Below are 15011 nucleotides of genomic sequence, written 5' to 3' on the forward strand. Positions count from 1 at the left end.
AAGTCTTTGGCATGCATGCAATTCAATTGGGATTCGAAAGTGATTTTTGTACATTATTTTTTACTTTTGCACAATTTCTCTTACTTATAACCATTAATTTTTCTTTTGATTTGTCTAAACGAATGACTAGAAAAAAAAAAAAAAAAAAAAAGAGTGTAAGAAAGAAAAAAGGTGTGCATAAGTCATTTCGTCAAATCTTTGTTTATGTACTTTAAATCAATGTTTAAAATATCGATAAGCAAATTTATAGAAATATCGATATTGGTCGCCTTGGCCAGAAATTTGCAATGGATGGGTATATCAACTTATTTAGATATAGAGAAAAATTTCTCCCAAAAAAAAAAAAAGTTTAAAATCTGCAATAGGTTTCAGCAAAATTGTTGTGCCTTGTCCGTACATTATGATCATCAAAGACTTTAAAGTCATTTAGTTTTTGGCCCATAATTTGACATCATGGTTTTTTGGATTGATCACGGGAGAAAACGCGGTAGCAAAAGTTGCCTGTTTCAAATGCCCGTTGCATCGTTTGTTCAAAGTCTTGTGTAGAAATGATAGAAGACTTGCGCTAAAGAATCACTAGGAGCAGAGCAGCTTCCATACTTTTTCCTCCAACACTCACTCGATGAATCTTCTTCGCATATATAGTGGTTCTCCTGAGGCACCCCGCCAATACAGAGGATGTGGGCGGATAAATAATACCGATCGAAGACTTGACTACTTTTGTTCTTGATGAAGAGACAAACTTGAGTTATTTGAGCAGGCAGGTGGCCCCTTCAGATATTTTGCTTCATCTTCTTCACATTTACATGTCTGCAGCTTCTTCATTTTTCACATGCTGCCTGGTGAAAAATTTACTTGACTAGGAATTTTTGTACAAAGTCCGAGCTAATCACATTGGATGCGGACTATTTAGTACCGAGTACAGTGATTAAGAATGCAATTGGAACATGATTCTCTTGATTTAGTTTGTGTTCAATTGGATTTAAATACAATTGATATGAAATTTGAAGCAAAACATTTACTAATATCCTATTCAAATTCTACTGCTTTCTGGCCACACTGCTCCCATTTCGTTGAAGATGTTGCTCGCGTCATCATCCAATCGGAGCATTGATCTCAGAGAAGATTGTCGCAGATATACATTGGACGGATTCATTGCTAGCAAAACCTTGCCTAGTACTAACGCCACCGTCAATTAAGAAGGTAACCTCGTTGTCACCATTATTTCCAATGCTTTCTCGATGAAACTGCACTGCAATTGCTCAAAAATTGCTTTTGAATATGCAAGCTGCTTGGGTTCTTGTCCTTCTTTGTATGAACCTGTGTGAAAAACCTGAGTGAACATGAGATCTTGAGTTTGAAAAAATAAAAATCTCTTTTTTTTTTTTTTTAATTTTTTTTTTCCTGATATTACGCGTCAAATTTCCTATTGGTAGTAATAATTTGATTAGATGCATTTGAGTAGGCAGTGTGGACTTGCGGGATATTTGAACTCATTGACTTGCGTTCTTGCAAGACACCCGTCAATTACGAGATCACTGCTCAAAATTAGTGCGGCCTGACTTGCGTTCTTGCAAGACACCCGTCAATTACGAGATCACAGTCCAAAATTAGTGCGGCCTGTCTGTGGCTCCAATTATCAAATGACAAGCGTTTATAAATTTAATTTTGTTGTCATAAACTTAATACGTGTCAAACAATAACTAGGATCACAGAGAGGTGTGGACTTGCGGGATATTTGAACTCATTGACTTGCGTTCTTGCAAGACACCCGTCAATTACGAGATCACCGCCCAAAATTAGTGCGGCCTGTCTGTGGCTCCAATTATCAAATGACAAGCGTTTATAAATTTAATTTTGTTGTCATAAACTTAATACATGTCAAACAATAACTAGGATCACATAGAGCGGACACCCATTTCAACTGCAGAAGATTTGATTTAATCAATTATTCATGTTAGATTTATTTAATGTTTTATTAAATAAAAGGAATTGTTATTATCACTCCAAACTTTCTATATTTAGAAAGAAAAATACATTTGTGAAGAATGTAAAATGAGATTTTTGAAGTACCAATAACACTTCCCTAAACAAATAATAATCCACCCAATTGAGAAGATGTTTGGTTTTTTAGTATCTTCTTAGTAATATCTTTATGAGTGTTTGGTTTTTTGGTTGGTTTAGAGGAGTTTGCGGGGATGGAGTTTTTTTTAGTGTTTGGTTGAGTTTTTTTTTTTTTTTTTTTTTTTCTTCAGAGATGTGCGTATGGTGAGGGTAAAAGATTACTTTGAAAATTAAATGGTGGGTTTTGGATGTTGGCTGGAGAAGGGCGGTAGGAATTTGAGTGGCCACGGGAGTGGGTGGTCGGAAATTTGGCCGCTAATATTAGCTATTCTTCTTAGCTCCGCCACTCTGTGGAGAATTAAGTTTGAAAGATAGCATAGTTTCATATGTGCCTTGAAGCACCCTTCATTCTATCTTTTTCTACATAGCCTAAACCCAATAGCTGCTATTTGTTAACCAAGCTGTAATCTCAAAGAAGAATGAGATGTATAATGCTTGTGAAAGATACGGAGAAGAAGAAACAAGATAGAGAGAGATAGAGAAGATTTAGAGAGAGAAGTAATCTTTTCATGTATATATTTTCTGTGTTATTACATTCTTACAATCTCAAGACTATATACTATCTTCTATGAAACTTATGTTGTGCGGAAGCTTCAAATATGAAACCAAAGCTAATACGGCAAAATATTACAAGACAAATAATCCAAAAGACACAAGGATTTATACTGGTTCGGCGTAAGCCTACATCCAGTTTCGAGACGGTGAAGAAATTCCACTAATATCAAAAGGAGATTACAAATAGAGTTTTAACTCTCAAACCCAAATCCCACATACAACCAATAGCTCTCACTCAAACTAAGAAACAAATGGAGAAGAAGAAACACATATCAAAATCCTTCTCTCCCAAAAGCTACACAAGTAGCACCAACATCTTTGATTGAGTGATTACTAACAAAATGGGATTATTACAAATGGTGGGAAGGAGCAGCTCATATTCAAATGGGAGAGCCGAATGCTCTCCCTGGTTTCTCTCATCTGCCGCTCCCCCCACACCCGAAAACAATGAGCTCTTCTCCCTATATACCAAAAAGAAAAGGCTCTCTTTCTTCTCTTTCAAAACCGAATAATGAGCTCCCTTTCTTAAAGCAACTTTTTCTTTTCCTTTTAGCCAAAACTCACGGGTGGTAGACAAAAGAAAAAACAACCCATATTTTCTTCCCCAAAACAAGGAATGATGTCCACCTTTTTTCTTTTCCTTTGTTTACTAACCGAGAGTGATGCCAAGTTGGCCATTAATTTGGCCACTATTCAACAATCTCCACCTTGGCCAAATTGTACCAAAACCAACAAAAGTGAACATTTCTCTACCGTCTTCTCCAAATTTGCAAACCATAAGTGCCTTGATCAAAACAAAAGGTGATTCAAACGAAGAACTGAAATTCTTCAATATCACCAACAAAAGATCAAGCACACCATACCAAAGTTGGACACACAACGAACTCCACCTGCTCACAAACACCATGGTCTGAAACTGCACCAATAGACTCATTCACATAGCATGGCATATTCTCCAAGTCAAAACTGATTACAAATTTGGCAACATAGTCTCACATACCACATACGAAAATATGCCCTTCACTCAAGTTTACCATCATCACATGAGCACCAACAGGACAACCAAAATTTCAAATTCAAATAATCAGTAGGAGATCCAAAACCATACCTCAACTGGAGTCTTCAAGAAAACTAATTGCAGATGATGGAGACCAACAGACCAAATAGCAGTGGCAAACAAATCCAACCAAATGTCCATAGACCAAAGTTAGAAAGCATATAACTTGCCTTCTACAAGAGGGTTCCACACAAATGTTCTGCAGTGCATGTGGTGTATCCAAAATAGTGTGGTGCCTCACTATCCAAACTTGCAGAACTCAACAAATTGGCCCTCACAAACTCCTCCAATGTTTCCAGCAACTTGCTCCAAAGTCAACCAATGGGAGTGGAAAAACAACCAAAAATTTCTGCCGTTGAAAAATGCCAAAGAAAAGAAAACTTAGCCTTAGCCTTTTTCCCTTTTCTTCCAGCCAACAACATCATTTGTCATCATGATGTCCTTCTGCCTAAACAAATGCCGAAAGAAAAAGAACAACATTTTCTTTTCAATTTTCAACTGCTTCTACCTTTTCTCCTTCCCACTCAACTCGTCGACAACAGCCCACATTTTGCAGCCAGCATCTCCAATTGACCAAATGCCAAAGTCATTCCTCCTGTCGAATTTTTTCAAAAAAACATATTTCACCGTCATTCGAAGATTTCATAGACATACTAGTACAAAGCCTCCAAGTCGAAACCCAGAGCTCTGATACCACTTGTTGTGCGGAAGCTTCAAATATGAAACCAAAGCTAATACGGCAAAATATTACAAGACAAATAATCCAAAAGACACAAGGATTTATACTGGTTCGGCGTAAGCCTACATCCAGTTTCGAGACGGGAGGAAATTCCACTAATATCAAAAGGAGATTACAAATAGAGTTTTAACTCTCAAACCCAAATCCCACATACAACCAATAGCTCTCACTCAAACTAAGAAACAAATGGAGAAGAAGAAACACATATCAAAATCCTTCTCTCCCAAAAGCTACACAAGTAGCACCAACATCTTTGATTGAGTGATTACTAACAAAATGGGATTATTACAAATGGTGGGAAGGAGCAGCTCATATTCAAATGGGAGAGCCGAATGCTCTCCCTGGTTTCTCTCATCTGCCGCTCCCCCTACATCCGAAAACAATGAGCTCTTCTCCCTATATACCAAAAAGAAAAGGCTCTCTTTCTTCTCTTTCTCCTAAAGCACAAGCACTTGTCAAGTTGCAAAAGAAAAAGCCGAAACAACCCAATTCCATCTGCCTTTCAACAAAGGCTAAAACTCACGGGTGTTGATGACAACAAACACAATAATGAAAGGTGTTGTTGCTTTTCCCTTTTCTCCCCAAAACAAGGAATGATGTCCACCTTTTTTCTTTTCCTTTGTTTACTAACCGAGAGTGGATGCCAAGTTGGCCATTAATTTGGCCACTATTCAACAGTGACGCCACTCGTTAGAGGACAAGTGTTGGATGCATTTTGATTTTATTATGATTTTATTGCCACAATGGGCTAAATGGTGTTAATACAAAAATATAAACAAATATTCTATGAACCATAGTGAGCTCCCCCATACAACCATAAGATATTCAATTTATGAAAGCATAATGCTTGAGATTTGACGCAAAAGATGTCTCAGATATGCATTGGATGAGTTCCTTTTCCTAAGGACTTTGCTAACTACTCCTAGTTTAGGTGGTAGTGTCATTGAAGAAGGTAACCTGATTGTCATTTATGATTATTCCTTTCAATGCAACTCTGATGAAGCTGCAACACAAACTCAAGGGCATTCACATCGTCATTCATTGATGGCCGTTCGTTGTAGTCAATGCCCACTTTTTGTGCATACCCTTTAGCAACTAATCTAGCTTTAAATCTCACATTGCTTTTCCCATCAACACCTTCTTTCTTGGCATTCACTCATTTACAACCGATAGCTTTCTTGCCCTAAGGGAATTTAGCTAACTCTCAAGTCTTGTTCTTCGAGAGAGAATTCATCTCATCATCCATGGTATTGCACCACTTCTCATTTTCTTCACTCTCAATGGCTTCCTCAAAATTGGATGGAATCTCATTGATGATAATAGGAAGAGCAAAAACAACGTAGTCACTATACCAAGGTGGCTTGGTAATGTCTCTTTCCTCTGTTCTTGGCAATAGACTCTTGAGGCGAAACTTACTCTTCCTCTTGAAAAGAGTCTTCAACTTCAACTTCTTCAACATCTTTATGGTCTCCCACTTCTTCACTTCTAGTGGCTTCGACATCAACGAAAATAGGATTTGAAGTACTAGAGGCAACTTTCTCAAGCTCTACCTAGTAGACATCTTTCACATTCTTCTCAGAGTCTCTAAACGTACTTTCTTCATCAAATGTCACATCTCTGGGCACCACAACCTGTAATGTTTGACACCACTTCTAAAACCAAGAAAGATACCCATTTTTGCTCTAGGATTAAATTTATTTTCAGTTACATGAAAATAAGCAGGTGAACCAAAAATACAGATACAGTCATAATCAGAAGAAGTTTTTCCAATCCATACCTCAATTGGTATCTTACCTAGAACAACAGCTGAAGGTAACCGGTTGATGATGTGACATGCATAAATAATTTCCTCTGTCCAAAATGACTTGTTAAACCTGACTGAGACAACATACATCTAACTTTCTCAAGCAATATTCGATTCAATCTTCTGCAACTCCATTTTGCTGTGGAGTTTCCCAAACACTGAAATGCCTCACAATTCCTTCCTCTTTGCAAACTTTAAAGAAATGGTCAAATGTGTATTCACCATCATTATCTGATCTCAAAATCTTAATCTTCCTCCTAATCTGGTTCTTAACTATTTTCTTCCAACCTAAGAAAATACTCAACACCTCACTCTTGTGCTTCATAGCGTAGACCCAAGACCTTCTAGAATAATCATCAACGAAGGTCACGAATCAATGTCTACCACTCAAAGAGGGAGTCTTTGTGGAACCCCAAACATCTGAATGCACATAATCAAGAATGCCCTTCGTTTAATGTACTGCAGTACCAAACTTTATTCTAATTTGCTTCCCCAAGACACAATGCTTGCAGAAATCAAGCTTACAAGTTGTGGCACCTTTTAGAAGACCTTGTTTCAGTAGCCCTTGTAGAGCTTTCTCACCGGCATGGCCTAATCTCATATGTGGTCTAGTAGTATCTGAATCAAATGTGACCATATTTTCTAAAGACTACCACTGCTTCACCTGTCACAGTGCTTCTTTGCAATAGATACAAATGACCGCATCGAGGAGCTTTCATCACAAGAAGTGTGCCATAAGTAACTTTCAATGTCTGCCCATCTAAATAAAACTTGAAGTCCTTGGATTCTAAAGTACCCAAAGAAATAAGATTTTTTTTCTTCAAATTCATACATACCAAACCCCTATCGACTATTTAACCATACCATCATGCAACTTCAAACGAACTGTACCAATCCCTTTCATTGTATAATGATTGTCATCTCTCATGAAAACGACACCACTGTCAAACTCTTTCAAGCTTAAAAACCAATCCTTGTGAGGAGTCAAATGATGAGTACAACCTGTATCCAACACCCACTTGGTAGAACAATCAAATGATGATGAAGCGGTTAAAGCAAAATCAGAAAAATCATTCTCAAGCTCAACAATATTAGCTTTAGAACTCACTTTGCCTTGTTTTTGTTCTTCAGCCTAGGGCAGTCTTTCTTCCAATGCCCCTTAGTATGATAGAAAGCACATTCATCCTTTTTCATACTTTTTTCACCTTTAGAATTTCCTCTAGGTCAAGACTCTGATTTTTTCTTACTAGAGAAAAATTTCCTCTCCAATGATCTACCTCTAACAAGTAAAGCCTTAGATATACTAGCATGATTATTATCTCTATGCCTCATTTCATAATTCATCAAGGCATTCGACACATCTTCAAATTTCACAGTTTCTTTACCATGCATAATAGTAGTAACAAAATGTTCATAAAAATCCGACAAAGAATTCAACAATATTAAGGCCTTATCTTCTTCCTTAATATCCTCATTTAAATTCATCAAATCGACAATCAACTTATTAAAAGCATCAAGGTGTCTAATCTTTTTTGTACCTTCTTTATATTGGAAGCGGTATAATTTTTTCTTCACGTGTAGCCGGTTCTCCGCACTCTTCGCCATATACTTGTCTTCTAATTTTTGCCACAAAACTTTTGCTAACGTCTCCCACATCACAAAATACTTATGAGTTTTTGTAAGGCACAACCGAATCGTGGAGCAAGCTCACAAATTCAATTTCTCCCAATTTGACTTCGACATAGTTTCCAGCTTATCTCCCAAAGCTGCAAGTAGATCTTGTTGAGCCAACACATCATTAACCTCACATTGCCACATCCCGAAGTTGTTTGTACCATCAAACTTTTCCACTTCAAACTTTGCATTTTGCACCATAATTCTTGCAAATCCTGAGCTGCTTCCAAAAAGATTCTCATCTTGCTCGTCTGACATTTTTAGCTACAAGACAGTACCCAAGAGCAACCAATGTTCTGATACCAATTGTTGTGATAGGATAACACCAAACCAATTGAAAATCAACTCAAGCTAACCCATAGGAAATATATCAAATGAAATGTAAGAACAAAAATAAAAAAGACACTAAGATTTAATGAAATTCATCGACAGTCAGTGCAACTGGAGTATGTCCTCAGAGCAGTAGGAGCTCACAAATAATCCACTATCAATAAAATGGGAGTGTTTATAATGTGTTGGCAATCTCACAACCCACAACCCCAATACACCCAACAACTCTCACACACCAAAGAAACAAATAGAGAAGAAAATATAGAGAATAATTTCCTCTCTATACAAAGCTCAAACCTAATACACCAACTACAATTTTGATGGAGTGACTGCTAACCAAAGAGAGGAGCATTTTTCTTCTTCTGTTCAAAATGGGGCTGCGGCACCCTTTTTTCTCTTCTTTGCTGCTGCTTAAACCAAAGGGCAGCAGCTGCCTGCCTTATTAAAGAACCCTAGCCACCCCCTAGCTTTTAAAAAGGGCTAAATAAAAGGCCCATTGAATGGGCTGGTGAGATCAACTAAAGGCCCAATAGAATTGGCAACAAATCCAACAAGATGAAAATTGGTTTCGTCATGGTAAATTTTATGAAGGCGTTTATTTGTTGCTTTGGTTGTATGCATGAATACACTTAGCTCTTGTTTATAGATATGTCATGTGTGGTTGTGTCTCTCTCATTCCAAGTTCTTGAGATTTAAGTTTATCAGACTTTTCTCGGATAAACACTGATTAAGTCTTTGGCATGTATGCAATTCAATTGGAATTCGGAAAGTGATTTCTGTACATTTTTTATTATTTTTGTACACTTTTTCTTACTTATTGCCACTGATTTTTCTTTCGATTTGTTTAAACGAATGACTAGAAAAAAAAATGGTTGTGTAAGAAAGAATAAAAAAAAAAAAAAAGGTGTGCATAAGTCATTTCCTCAAATCTTTATGCGTGTACTTTAATCAGTGTTTAAAATATCGATATAGGTGAAAATATCAATATGAAATTTTAGGAAATATCGATCAATATTGGTCGCCTTCGACGGAAATTTGCAATGGGTTGGTATATCAACTCATTCAAATTTAGTCGAAATTAGAAAAAAAAATTCTCAAAAAAAATAAAAATAAATTCAAAAGCTCTAAATCTACAGTAGGTAGTGAATCAATAAATATCGTTGATATTCATTGGTTTTTTTTATATCTCGTCAATAGATGGTGAAGTTTGCATTTAACCCCTTTTCCATATTGATCCTTGATTTTTCAAATATTTCAACGGAAATATCAACAATTTCGTAAATATTTTAAATGTAGATATTTTGAACACTGACTTCAATATAAGAGAACAAATTGAGCCAAGTGTTGGCGTCCTTATGTAACGGGATGTGTTTAAAGGACGTAAAGTTTCACGTCGAAACCTAGTGAATCAAATACAACATATAATGCGTGGAAAAACAAAATACGACATATAGTTGGTGGTTTCATTTTGAGTTAACATCTCCACTCCAAAATCGTTTATCATATTCATTGACTACCTTACCGGAATAACAACATTTAACGGTGATATCTTCGATTGGAGGCCCGTAGGCAGGCGGTGAATCGCCGGCCACAAATATGGGGACGGTGATCATGTGGAGAAACAAGGAAAGGTAAAGACGAGTGATGAGAATTGGTTTCATCTGCATGGTAATACTGTTTGTTGCTTGGGTTTATTTTTGATTTCTGGTGTGATACACTTGGCACTAGATATATGTATGTGCCTTGTGCGTCCCTTATGATCATCAAAGACTTTAAAGTCATCTAGTTTTTGGCCCATAATTTGACATCACGGTCTTTTGGATTGATTACGGGAAATAACGCGGTAACAAAAGTTGCCTACTTTTGTTCAGAGGATGTGGTTGCAGGATTATACCGATCGAAGACTTGACTACTTTTGTTCTTGATGAAGAGATAGACTTGAGTTATTTGAGCAGGCAGGTGGCCCCTTTAGATATTTTGCTTCATCTTCTTCACATTTACATGTCTGCAGCTCCTTCATTTTTCACATGCTGCCTGGTGAAAAGTTTACTTAACTAGGAATTTTTGTACAAAGTCCGAACTAATCGCATCGGATACGGACTATTTGGTACCGAGTACAGTGATTAATAATGCAATCGGAACATGATTCTCTTGAATTAGTACTGAGTATTTTGGATTAATCACATCGGATACGGATTATTTAGTACTGAGTATTTTGGATTTAAATACAACTGATATGAAATTTGACGCAACATATTTTACTAATATCCTATTCAAATTCTATTGCATTCTAGCTGCACTGCTCCCATTTCATTGAAGATGTTGCTCGCATCATCTTCCAATCGGATCGTTGATCTCAGAGAAGATTGTCGCGGATATACATTGGACGGATTCATTGCTAGCAAATCCTTGCTCGGTACTAACGCCACCGTCATTTATGAAGGTAACCTCGTTGTCACCATTACTTCCAATGCTCTTTCGATGAAGCTGCAATGCAAGCTCAAGCCCCCTCACAACCTCATTCATCGAGGGTCGTTCGATTCCTTTATCTTGAATGCAACTCATAGCAATCTCAATGAACTTATTCAAGCACTCGGGTTCAATATTACCCTTCAAATTACGGTCAATGATTTGATCAAGCGTCCCATCTCCATGACAACTCTTTGCCCACTCAGCTAAGATCCTTCGCCTCGTCTCCACCGTATGCATCAGAGAGGGCCTCCCACACAATACCTCCCACAACACAACACCAAATGAGTACACATCGGACTTCTCAGTCAGCTGCCGTCGTCTGTAGTATTCAGGGTCCAAATAACCGAAACTGCCTTTCACGGCCGTGCTGATGTGGGTCTTGGACATGGTTGTCATGCCCATTTTCGACAATCCAAAATCTGAAACCTTGGCCACCCATTTCTCATCCAACAAGATGTTGGTGCTCTTTACGTCACGGTGGATGATGGTGCTCTTGGCCCCACTGTGAAGGTACTGCAACCCACGAGCCGTGCCAATACAGATCAGAAGCCGCTGCTCCCAGGAAAGAGGTGGCTTGTTCGTGTGGTAGAGATGGCTGGCGAGGGTCCCACGTGGCATGTAATCGTATACCAAGATCATCTCGTATTCATCCGTACAATATCCGATCAGAGACACCAGATGGCGGTGGCGGAGTTGGGAGAGCAGCTCGATTTCTGTCTTGAACTCGTGGACTCCCTGTGATGAGTTAGGTTTCAGCCGTTTGATTGCGACATCGGAGGTCGCCACACCATCACCGATGCACCCTCTGTACACGGTTCCAAAGCCTCCAACTCCTATAATGAACGTGACATTGAAGTTTTCAGTGGCTGCTTTTATATCTGCAAGTGAAAAGTATGGACACAAATAAAGCGGTACAGGGGGCCCCTGGATCTTTGTTAATTTGGCCGTCCCGTTATTGGCGCTCGAGGACTTGGCTTTCCGTCGTCGCATGAAAATGAAGAATCCGAGGACAGAGATCATGACAAGTGTGCCGGAAACTAGACCAGCAGCGATGCCTAGCACATGAGCAGTTGAGGGGCTTTGTGGCTCCGCTGGTCCGCCGAGATTGCCATTTGAGTCATTCAGTTTGAAGACTTCAAGCCCATTTAAGGTTGCATAACTGTGTAAGTCATATAGTGCGATAGAAAGATTTGTTTTGCCATGCATGCTTTCAGGGCCAGCCATTGACACAACGTAGTCTCTGTACACTGGAATCCTATATCCACCACTCCATAAGAAGATGTTGGCTCTTTCTTCAGCTGTTTGGTTGGCTATGTAAATTTGAAAGTCTCCAGATCCGTTCCGGTCGCCTCTGTCAGATTGGAACTCACAAAAATGCATCCTAACCAGGTAAGAAAACTTGGAATCTACAGGAAATTCCCAGGTTAGGTTGTACGGCCGTACACTTGCTTCCGCTCTGCTCCCTGATCGGCCTGTTCGGTAAACTTCCAATGGTGCAGTGTAATTTGGTATTCTGGAAAAGTTGAGACTAAGAGAAGGGCTTTGTGGTACACCGCTTAAACGTAAACTTAATGCATCTAAATAATTTTGCTCCTCTGCCACACCATCCCAGTTTCGGTACAAACTGAAGAACAATCCAGTGTCCGAATTGTATGAAATTGGGTCTCCACCAATGTTCAAGCGGTAGACCATCTCTAGAGCAGTGTTGTTTTCTATTCGAAGAAACTTCTTTCCTCTAGTACCAACAGAATAAACCCCACTGGGGCTCTGGGATTCCGTGTAGTAGAGATTGCTTGGCATGTCTACAATCTCAATTCCGTTGATAAATGCGTATGCATCTGGGCTTGCTGCTCTGCTTGGAGTAAATGTGATGTTCAAGCTTTGCTCTTGATCATCAATGTTCAAACAGAACTCTCTGTACAACGTCTCCTTCCCATACACATCTGCAATGGCTGAAGCATTGAAATTGTGGAGAAGGGTAAAGCCACCGGCTTTGACAGAAAAGAGCGCTTGGGAGCGGTTGAAGTCGGGATACGAAGCTGGATAGAAATACAAGCGGATGAACTTTTGGCCTGTGGTACGAAAGGAAAATCTGTAAGTAAATTCAAGGCGAGAAAGACGTGCCATGGTGTAAGGAACTTGGCTGGCGGAGGAGGAGGACGACAAAGGGGCTTCTCTGGTGATGGATGTGTTACCAGCTTGGCTTTCTTCTGAGGGAGAATATATTGAGTGCCTATCTCCAGTCCAAGATCGATCGTCAAGAATTTGGGGGCCGCTATGCCCACATGCAATGGCGATCATAGACCCACAGACAATGGTGATCACATCGCCCACATCGCCAGGAGGGTAGGCAGGCGGCGAGTCGTCTCCGGCCACAAGTAGCGTGAGGATCATGTGTAGAAACATGGATGACAAGTAAGGGATGTTCTTCATGAGAGAGGGAGAGGATGAAGCTCAAAAATTGCTTAGAATATGCAAGCTGCTTGGGTTCTTGTTTTTCTTTGTATGAAGAGTAATGATATTTGTTTTTGTACCATATTTCTATACCACTTTAGATGATATCTGATGTAGACAGCAACATTTGAAAAATTTGCAAAACCCAAGAAAAGAAAAGAGAAAGAACTCTTCGTATACTATAATCATCATTTAATTAATTAGTTTTTTTTAATTATTAATTTATTAAATAATAAATTAAATTTAAAAATCTAATTAATTCAAATGATGTAGATCACATCGTCATCTAAAATTGTATGAAAATGTAGTACAAAAATATGATATGAATACCATATGCAATGAACCTGTGTGAACAACCTGTGTGAACATGAGATTTTTGAGTTTGAAAATATAAATATTTTATCTTTTTTTTTTTTTGGTCTGATATTACTCGTCAAATTTCCTACTGATAGACTTTTGACAAATATGAGGGTAGTAATAATTATATTCGGTCGCTTTTGAGTCGGCAGTGTGGACTTGAGGGATATTTAAACTCATTGACTTGCGCTCTTGCAAGACACCCGTCAATTACGTGATCGGTACTCAAAATAAATGTGGCTTGTACGTGGCTTCAAACATTAATTATCAAATTTTTATTAACTTAACTTTTTTAAATTTTATTATCATAAACTTAATATATGTCAAATAATAATTGAGATTACAAAGAGGTCACATTCATTTTGAAACAATATTTAACTACTCAAAGATGAGCAGGAACTCTTACTCAAAATTTCTCAAAATTGTTCATTATCGATTTATAGAACTTCGTGTTTATAATCAAAATCATTCATATTATAAATTACCCTATAAAGATCGCCTTTGCCGAAAATCCATTAAAACTAAGATCGACTCATCAAACTGTTTAAAAACAAATGAACAATATTGGTAAAAGTATTACGAATTGTCTATGTATTTGCTACAATAGATTGATTAAACGATCTTAGTTTTAATTTATTTTTTGCAGAGAAGATCTTTACAGTGTAATTCATAGTATGAACGGTTCTGATCATAAATACAAAATTCTATGATTAAAACACTAAGAGTGTTAAGTAGGAGTTCTACTCATCTTTAAGTAGTCAAGTATTGTTCTTCATTTTGAGTGCAAAAGATTTGATCTCGTCAATTACTCGTATAAGATTTGTTTGATATATATATATTAAATAAATAATAATCCACCCAATTGAGAAGAAGTATTATACTAATCTTTTTAGTAAAATCTTTATGATTGTTTGGTTTTTATGTTTGGTTTAGAGGAGTTTGCAGGTATGGAGTTTTTTATGAGTGTTTCGTTGAGTTTTTTTTACAGATGTGCACATGGTGAGGGTAAAATTTAACTTTGAAAATTGAATGGTGGGTTTTGGATGTTGGCCTGAGAAGGGCGGTTGGAATTTGGGTGGTCGCTGGAGTGGGTGGTCGGAAATTTGGCCGCTACTATTAGCTATCCTTAGCTCCGCGTCACTGTGTGGAGAATTAAGTTTGAAAGATAGCATAGTTTCATGAGTGCTTCCGAATTTGCATCAGTTAGTATCAGATCCGCATCAGTTATTATCAGATCTAACTGTATGGTGGGATTCTCGTGGAGTCAAATTTTATGACTTACAATAGGTGATCTCGAGACGAACTAATGGAAGTTCATCAACGTCGTTATCCATATGACGAAATGATGAAAAGAGAATGATTCTTCATCTAACCAAATCTCTCACATTGAAAATCGACGACAAGTTGTTGTGGAATTCGATGGGAATGATGCGTTTGTTTACAGT

At 38.0% G+C, this 15011-nt stretch overlaps 1 long non-coding RNA gene and 1 other non-coding gene across 2 annotated transcripts; both read right to left on the reverse strand.

Annotated features, from left to right (window-relative positions):
- Positions 1-2834: 2834 nt before the first annotated feature.
- LOC148689293 (uncharacterized) lies at positions 2835-5147 on the reverse strand. The gene is made up of 2 exons (XR_015958114.1): positions 3788-5147; positions 2835-3645 (listed from the first exon to the last, which is right to left on the reverse strand). It is a non-coding gene; the product is annotated as an uncharacterized LOC148689293 (long non-coding RNA).
- Positions 5148-10429: 5282 nt separating this feature from the next.
- Positions 10430-13382, reverse strand: LOC137709234 (receptor-like protein kinase FERONIA). The gene has a single exon (XR_015958113.1). It is a non-coding gene; the product is annotated as a receptor-like protein kinase FERONIA (transcript).
- Positions 13383-15011: the final 1629 nt, after the last annotated feature.

Source organism: Pyrus communis, chromosome 17 (genome assembly GCF_041283825.1).
Source record: "Pyrus communis isolate YQ-2024b chromosome 17, ASM4128382v1, whole genome shotgun sequence".
Lineage (NCBI taxonomy): Eukaryota > Viridiplantae > Streptophyta > Magnoliopsida > Rosales > Rosaceae > Pyrus > Pyrus communis.